Raw genomic sequence first — 8957 nt, 5'->3', positions numbered from 1 at the left:
ACCCCACCCCCAGACGCACGCACACTCTGAGCCTCGCGGGGCCCCCCAGAGACCCTCGCCAGCTCTCGAGGCCCCGCACAGTGCAGACCCAGCCACCTCGCAGCCTCCCTTGTCCCCACCTGCCGTGTCCTCACCCGGCCACCCTGGCCTTTCGCGTCTGGAATGTGCTCCCGCAGGCCGCTGGGCCTTTGCACATGCCGCCCTCGCTGAGTCCGATGCCTCTTCGCTTCGCTCCCTTCCCCTCCTGCTGAGTGATTCCCGCAGCTCTCGGCCCTCAGCTCCCGTCGGGGCAGCCTTCGCCCACATACCCGCTCCTGCCCAGAGCAGCTCAGATGCCCCTCGCAAGCCATCACCACAGCCCACCCTCCTCTGCAGGGACAGGATCGCGAGGGCCCGTGCCGATGGCGCTGACGGCCCTGTGGGCCGTAGCTCGCGTCACAGAGCGACCGACGCTCACGTCTGGGGAAGGGAAACCGATGGCCTCCACCGCAGGCTCAGCCTGAACCTGGGGAGGGCCCTGGGGACAGCCCCGCCCGAGCCACCTGGACCGAAGGCAGGAAGGTGCTTCTCAGATCAAAACTGCCCAAGGAGGGGCGACAGATACTGGCAGGGGCGACCCCTGCCCTGTGTCCCCGTCCTGCCGGGCTGCTCGGGCGGGAGCTGCTCGGGCACCTGGGCTCTGCTGGGCGCAGGAAGCAACGGCTGCCAGCTACGTGTCAGGCACCAGCGACACGTCCCTGCTGGGGTGGGGGTGGCGCCCCAGGCCCACAGCACTCAGTGGACAGCTGCCGAGCCGGGTGTCCGAGGAGGCCACGTCCGGGCAAAGGAGTAGAACAGGGCAGCGGGGTACAAAGGCAGTCGAGGGGAATAGAGTGGTGGGTAGCGGAGGGCGGGGTCGCCGTTGGAGATGGGGGGTGGCTCTGACCGCGAGAGGTCTGGGGAGCCCGCTCTCCAGCAGGACAGCAGATGCTGAGGCCCTTTGGTAGGATGGCCCGTTGTGTTCTGGAAGGCGGGAGAAGGTCCAGGGCCGGGGGCAGGAGGGCGGGGCGGCAGCAGCCCCGGGAGGGAGTAGGGTTTTGTCCCCGGAGCAGTGGGGAGCTGTCGGGAGCAGTCCGGTGGGGAGCAGGGACTGTGGGCTGGGAGGGGGCGTCTGCCAGGAAGGCCCCCGAGTCTGATGCGGGCTGGGCTCCTCCAGGCTCCCACAGGGCAGTCTGACCTCACTCCGGGCGAGGCAGTGGGGACATCGGCTACACTGGGGACACGGCTGGACACTTCTCAACACGCTGCTCAGCCTATAATTTCCTAAGGCTCCATCCAGTGCAGCCTGTGGCTTCCGCAGCAGGAACAGGAAGAGAGATGTCGCCACGTCCTCCCGAGGCCCCTTGGTACAGAGCGAGCAGGGGCCCTGGGGGGCCCGGGGGCCGGGGGCTGACGCTCCCCAGGAGGGGCCGTCTGGCTGGAACTCAGGCCTCTGCTCCCTGCCTGGGGGCCTTTCCCTGGTAAAGAAGAGGAGCCACCTGGATGGGGACAGGCTGCCTCCAGGTGGGTGTGACGAGCACCCTCTGCTGGCTCCCGTCATCCTGACAAACCTCGCCCACGCCCTATCGTCATGGGGAGCTTGACAGAGGGAGAAGTGACTCGCATGGGCTCACACAGCCCTAAGGGGCAGGGCCACTACTTAAAGTCACCTTGGCCCGGCGCTGCGGCCTGCGCCCCTCGTGCTTATGGCCCTTCCCTGGGCACCCACAGCACGGGCCTCGCCGTGTCCGTGGGCCCAGCGCTGCTGTCTCCCCGGACATGGGTTCGAGAGCAGAGGGCTGAGGGCCCCTGTGTCGGAAGCGTGGGGGACAGTACCCACTGCCCCCAACAGGCCCGCAGCCACAGCCAGCCCCCTGCCAGCTCGCCTTGCTGCAGCCTGGCCCTTGGGTGGACAGCTGAGGGGAGGGCTGACAGCTGGTCCCAGGAATTCTCCAGAAGAGTCTGTGGGCTTTTCCCCATGGTCTTTTCTATTTTTTTCCTGTGCCCGGCTGAGGGGACAGGAGAGGGAGCCGGGCTGCAGCGGGCCGCATGGGTAGGACGGGGGCTGCGCCTCTGCGGCCCCCACCTTCTGCATCTCCGTGCCCACCTTCCCTTCAGACCCCTGTCAGCACCCCGGAGGCCACGGTGCCTGGAGAAGCACGACTCACAGCCACAGAAGGCAATGCTCGGTCCCAGCCGGGGCCTCGGGCGGCAGGGGCTCCTGGCCTGGTGCAGCCGCGGCCCCCGGACAGCCTGGTCTTGGCGTGTCCCTAACTCTCCAAAGGCCTCGGCCGGAAGCCCTGGAGGCCCCCACACCCTCTCTTCTCGTAAAAGGGCCAAGTCTGCTGTTCCAGCCGCTGTGTCATAAGAGCCCAGAGCTCCGTCTCCTGGTCTGGCTCGGGCCGTGCCCCACCTGGAACCAGGCCCGTGGGGTTGCAGGGAGGGAGCGGCCGTGCGCCACCCCCAAAGCGTGCAGGTGTGGGGGTGCTGTGGCAGCGGGAAGGTGGGGCAACAGGCTCAGCGGGGAGGGCTTGAGGGAAGAGGCCTCTGCTCAGGCCGGGGGAGGAGGGCCGCGGCCGCGGGGAGCGTGGTGCTCACGGCCCGTGCGTGTTTGGGGCCGGCGTCCAGCAGGATGTGGCTGCTGTGTGGCCGTCTGGCCCAGGGCAGGTCTCTGCCAGCTGGCGAGGTGCACTTAGGGAGAGGGGTGCGTGGCCTGCTAAGGGGCGTGCGGAGTGGATCCTGCGAGATCGCGTGGGGCACAGGCACCGCTGTGTGTGGCGCCGACCGAGATGCCGGGGCTGCATGGGCAGGTCTGCCAGCCCCGACACAGGCTGCTCTCCGGAGCCAGCCTCCCGCAGCAACGCGGGGAAGTGGGGTCAGGGGCGGCAGCCCCCGGCTGACGGGCAGCACAGGACCGGACCGCACGCCCAGGGGGCCTGCGCACGGCTGGCCGCAGGCTTGGTGCCACACAACGGGAAGCCGCCCGTCGGCGAGGGGCCCGCGTGGACCCCCACAGCCTCGTGGGCCTCGGGCTCCTGCCACTGGTGGGCAGACCCCATCCTGCCGGCAACGCCAGTTACGGGAGCCGATTAATTCCCACTTAATGGGGACGTTTTCATTCACGGCGCGAAACCCTGATCCCCCTTCTGTGGCCCGACCCTGCCCCGTGTGCTCAAGTCATTTAATGTCCCCCCCCAGACGGAGGGCCAGACCGGCAGGGGGCAGCGCAGCGCTCCCCCATCAGCAATCTGGTTATTTATACGTCGCTTCGCCTCCAAGCCTCCCAGAAATTTCCATGAAAACAGATGTAGGTAATCGAAGCCTTCCCGGCCGCAGACAGCTCTGGTCCAGCAGCTCAGGCAGGGCCGGCTCCCTCCGCTGGGGTTTGCGGCTCCGAAAGACTCTTGAACCGGCCCTGGCATCTCTCCCCAGAAGAAAGGCCCCTCCGTCTGCCTCTGCGACGCTTAGTGGATACTCTGTGGCCGAAAATGACGGTAGAAGCGCCTCGGCTGTCCCTGCTGCCTTTCGCAAGTCGGCTCGGAGAACATGGCCTGGGACCCCCCGCCACAGACGGGGGCGGCCGGCGGGCGAGCCGTCTCCTTCCCGCTTTGCGGTTGGAAAGGAGTGGGCAGCACGCCGAAGGGGACGGCCCTCCGTCCAGGGCCCTAAACGTTCCAGGAGAAGGTGGGGTGGGAGGCAGCCAGGCCACGAAGGACCAAGGCTCAGGCTTCGCCATCTACGGCCCCTGCAGGTCACGCTAGTGCAGAGGTAAATGAAAAGGTGACTGAGATCTCGCAGCCCAGACCGCTCGTGTGTGCGGGTGGATTCCCGGCTCTCCTGGTCCCTCGGGAGCACAGTCTTGGCAGAGGGCACCCCCCGTTTGCCTGCCTCTTGCTGCCCCTTCACACCACAGAAGCCAAGGTAGGCTCAGACCGGGTCCCACCCACCCCTGGTCCACCCAGGTGGCAGAGGCGACAGGCCAGGCTGACCACATGCTTGCTCCCACGGCTGCGAGTCCTGAGCGGGAGATCCAGTGAGGAAAGGAAGTCAGACTCCTCCAGGGACGCTCTCGTGGTGTGAGGTGGCCGGAGTCGGCTCCCGTCACCCGCAGCCGAAGCCCAGGCCGGCACGGAGGAGCGCAGCTGACCTGTCTGAGTCCTGCCGCGTGCCACACGCCCTCCGCGTTACCTCGGTGAGTCTTCACAGCGGCCCACTTTGCTGGAAGGGACATCGAGGCACAGAGAGGCTAAGGAACCCGTCCAAGGTCACACAGCGGGCAGCTCGGGCCATCTGTCTCCAGAGCCAGCCTCCTCGATGAGCACGCTGGTCTTCCGGGAGGAGCACCGTGGCCCCAGCTCCTGCAGGGAAGTGGGGTGGGGGCCCTGGGTGTGCACCGTAGGGGGCGGTGTGAGAAGTGAGACCCCTCTGCTGCGGGAGCGGGGGGGGCCTTGGCCAGATGGGAGTCCCCGCTGGAGCAGGAGCCCCCGTGTTCCCAGGGCCGTCCCCACCAGGGTGAGCGTGCCAAGCCCGGAGGCTGCTGTCGCCTAGGTCTGCAGCACAGCTGAGCGGGCTGGGGAGGGTCGGCAGGGTCACGGGAGGAAGGAGCCGGAGCAGACGGGGGCTGCTGGCGGAGGCAGGGACCGCGGGTGTGGTCTGGTTCCCGGACCCCTGTCAGGGGCCACCCACCAAGTCCAAGGGGAGGAGGGGCACCCCAGGTCCGGCCCAAGCCGCTCCCCTGGGCCTCGTTTACCTCCTGGACTCCCGCAAGCAGTCTCATGTGACCAAAGGCCTGTCCTCAGGTGACAGGTGGTTAAGTCTGGAGCTGCCGGCAGAGGCCAGAGGCTGTCACTTGGGGGCCATCTGCCTGGAAATGAAGCCGACACAGGAAGGCCGAGCCACAGAAAGATTCCTGTGAGTATTAGTCAAGCCCCTGGATCCAGCCCTGCCTGAAGGCCCTGGACTCTCGACAGCGAGAGCCAAGGATTTGCCGATAGTATTTCAGGTTTCGCTTGAGCCTTTGGCTCAGGTTTCTGTCACTTCCATCTGAATGAGTCTGACGAACAAGGGTCCATGCTAGAATCCGCTCCAGCTTTCTCTTGCCATCGCAGTGGGGAGAGCAGCTCTGACACCCCTGGACGGACTGTCCTTCCTTGAGTCCCATCAGGAGAAGAGGTGGCCACTGGCACAGAGCCAGCCACACCCCCGAAGGCGCCCTGGAAGCAAAGGTCAAGGAGCAGAGGTCCAGTGGGCTTCTGACAGAAACCAGCGTGTCTCTGCCTTGCTCAGAGCCATCGGGGCCCTTCCCGTGACCAGGCCGTGCCAGGCCTGGAGCGGCGGCCCCGGCCTGGCCTCTCGTGCCCCTCACCCTGGGCTGCCGTCCCTTATCTAGGATGAGCAGCGGGTTTCACCTACGGGCCTCGCCCCACAAGCTGGCTCCTCCCAGCCGTCTCCTCCTCTTCAGGTGAGTCCCCTCCCCTGGGGCCTCCCCTGGGGCCTCCCCTGGGGCCTCCATGATCTCCCTCCTTCCAGGCTTCCCTTGTTTACTGCCTGCTCCTCCCCCCTGGAGCAGAAGGCAGCATCACTGTGGCCAAGGTCTCAATAAACACTGTGAATGAGCGACTGAAGGAATAAATGAATGAGTGCGCCCACCCCCGTTGCCTGCACCGCAACCACCCCCCTTCACAGTAGTCGCTTCCAGAGAAGGCCCAGCACCCAGGATCAGGGGCCTTCCCCCCGCAGGCCTGTCACCCACCCGTGGCCAGCTGGCTCCCTGGCCACCAGGAGTGCAATGTCTCCCCGCATGCCGCCGGCCTCCGGTGGCCCCGAGGGAGGTGGGGGCTCCCACACACCCCATTCCAGGGAGCAGTGGCCGAGAACTGTGGTGGGTGGTTTTTGTTTTCTCCCATATGAGGAAAAAAAAGTAAGCTTTCCTTACCAGACAAGAATCACGCCCCGAACCCGCCATCTGCAACGGGCGGGGCGGGGTTCTATGGCAGCCATCCCGAGCCGCTGGCCGCCGTACGTGCACCTGGTGACGTTTGTTAGGCTGGGACTCCATGGGAGGGATGTTCTGATGGTTTCTGAAGTTTGCCGAGCACCCCCCCCCCACCCAGGCACACGGTCTTTGTGCTGGAAATGTGCCCCGTGGCTCCCGCGAGCACCAGCAGACGGGCACGTGGGCTGGCGCCGGGCCCCCCTCGCCCCCAGACTCCAGCGGGGGCTCTGCAGGTGCCGAGCCGTGGAAATGGAAGCTGGAGCCTGGAATAACAGTCGGCACCTGTGCCGAGATTGCTGGGGAAGCCGCACGCTGGCCCCCACGGGAATCAGCGGCAGTTTCTGGAGCGGGGTGCGGGGTGGGGGCTGCAGAGGACGAAGGGCGACGGCTTGGGCTGGCCGGGCGGGTGGGCTCGTGAGAGCCAGGCATCAGGCTGCAGAGGGCGGGCAGGAGGGGCAGGGGTAGGCTGCTGACGTGCCCCAGTGCCTCGCACCGGCCTGAGCCAGGGCTGGGTCCGTGGACCCCACCTCCAGGCCCTGAGTCCTTCACCTGGCTCTCGGCCTGGGCGGCCTGCTGGGAACAGGCTGAGGACCTCCCCAGCACGGAGGCTCAGAGGACAGGCAGGTCGTGGTCAGGGGTGGCAGGACGGGCCTTCTTCCATTGGGATCATCAGGACAGTGATGTCCCTCACGTCAGTGTATGAACTGGCAATGACACGGGGACACGGGGACATGAGCAGGTGGACGTGAGAACGTTCGCTGAAGCTTCCCCTGGGGGAACAAGCATTTAGGAACGTCACAAACAGACAGCAGGAGGGGCGTGTGGAAGAAGCTACAAAGGCCGCGAGGAGACACAAGGCGTGTGTCTCTCGCGAGCAGGGAGGGCCAGGAAACACTTTTCCCGAAAAAGCGAGCACATTAAAAAGAACGCGGAGGGACGGACAACACACGTAATGTTATTCCACTTATTTTTTTAATCTTACAAAATGACACCACATATTGCACACACCACACGCACGCACACACACGCACACGCACGCGCACACGCACACATGTGCACGCGCGCACGCACACACGCACACACATGCATGCACACACGCACAAGCGCATGCACGTGCACACACACGCACGCACGCACGCACACAAGCATGTCAGATATGTGGAGAAGCGGCGGAAGGGACGCTGCACGCCTCCGAGCTCGCCCAGTCTGGAATGAGAGGGGTCCGCAGCCGGAGGGGAAGGGGTCTGCGTGCTTCCTACCCAAGGGCGCTTTCACGCATGCTCCTGTGATTAACGGGCATTCTTTGAAAAGGAAGGAAAAGCGAAATAAGCTGGTTTCTGCTCTCGCTCGACCTTCCTGATCAGTCTGAGATGGGACAGTTCACCCAACCCGAACATCAGGAAGCCAGTTTATTGGTCTCTTCATTCATTCATTCATTCATTCATTCATTCATTCATTCACAGGCGTACCATTCTCCTGTTAGTTGGTGCTCAGATGACAGGGAGGGTTGGGAGGGGGAGGGGCATCTCCGTCTGCTGTCCGCTGAGAGGGAACTGTTATCAATCGGATCAGTGGACAGGTAAGGGGAGGGAGGGGCAGAAGTCGAGGCCTGAGGCTGCTCCAGCAGGACGGGGAGTCCGTGAGCCGCCTGGAGGCCGGCTAAGGGGCAGGGCCCGGCAGAGCTCGGCTTTTCCGGCAGAGCTCGGCTTTTCCGCTGCTCTGTGCACCCGCCCTGTGGGTGGTTTTGCTGAGAACTGGGTCTTAAACGCCCCACCTGGAAGGAGTCATATGTCTTTCTGCAACAGCCTTTGCCACCCAAAGCCTCCGGGTCGGAAGGGGCCCCCAGAAGGGAGAGTGCCACGAACGCTGGGGGAAGCAGCCCCAGAACCTGGGGACCGTGACAGTTTTTCCCAAAGGTGGGTCGAATGGGGAGGGCCCTGGAGCTCACCCATTTAGTGAATGTTTACTGACCCCCTTTGGCGTGGGTGCTGCGGCCACTCGGGGCAGGGCAGGTGCTGAAATGCGCTCTCACAGTCCTGACGAGGTCAGGGGCTTGCGCGGTGGACCAGACAAGAAGTTAGCAAGCAGGGACCGTGATTAAATACGGGATCCCCATGTGACCCAGCGGCTCCACTCAAGTATACACCCAAGAGAAGTGCAGACACGTCCGCATGAAAACGCATTCCCAACTGTTCACAGCCGCGTTATCCACAATGACCCAACGGCGGAAACCTCCGGAACGCCACCGCCAGGCGAAGGAGGAAACACGTGTGGCGTGTCCAGGCCACGGAACAGTGCGCACCCAGAGCGCGGGGTGCCGCACGGGCTCCGTGGACGAAGCTGCTCGCACGGGCCCGCGACCTCCGTGGCTCCGATCACACGCAACCCAGACGAGGGAAAGCGAGTCAGTGGTCGCTGGGGGCTGGCGAGGGAGGCTCGGCGGCGGAGGTAACGGGTTTCTTTCCGAGGCGATGAACATGTTTTAAAGGGATCGCGGTGATGGCTGAGCGTACCTGTGAGTACACCAAAAGCCGCTGGGTTGCTCCCTTTAAATGAGTGAATTATATATGAATTATATCTCAATAAAGCTGCTAAAAGAAAGAAAAACCAAGAGCCACGACTACCAGACAGGCCCAGAGCGGACAGTGTGCTCCAGACAGCTGGCCTGGACTTGCCCGACAGCCGGAGTCACGGGGAGAAGGGGAGGGCTGGGGCAAAGAGTAGACCCAGTGAGCAACGGGCCCCCCGACAGCGGGGACTTTGTCTGGCTCCTATTAAAAAAATCAGGGCACGACTGGGAGGACGCGACGTGGGCTAGATGTTGAATGATATTATGGAATAATCGTTTTCATGCTTAGATGCGGAAATGCTGCTGTGTTTATTGGGGAGAATGTCCTTCTTCTTAGGGGACACATAGAAAAGTATTTAGGGGTGAAGCGCCATG

This window comes from Pteropus medius, unplaced genomic scaffold (assembly GCF_902729225.1).
Source record: "Pteropus medius unplaced genomic scaffold, Ma_sr-lr_union100, whole genome shotgun sequence".
Classification (NCBI taxonomy): Eukaryota; Metazoa; Chordata; class Mammalia; order Chiroptera; family Pteropodidae; genus Pteropus; species Pteropus medius.
Note: the sequence above shows the minus strand (reverse complement) of the source record.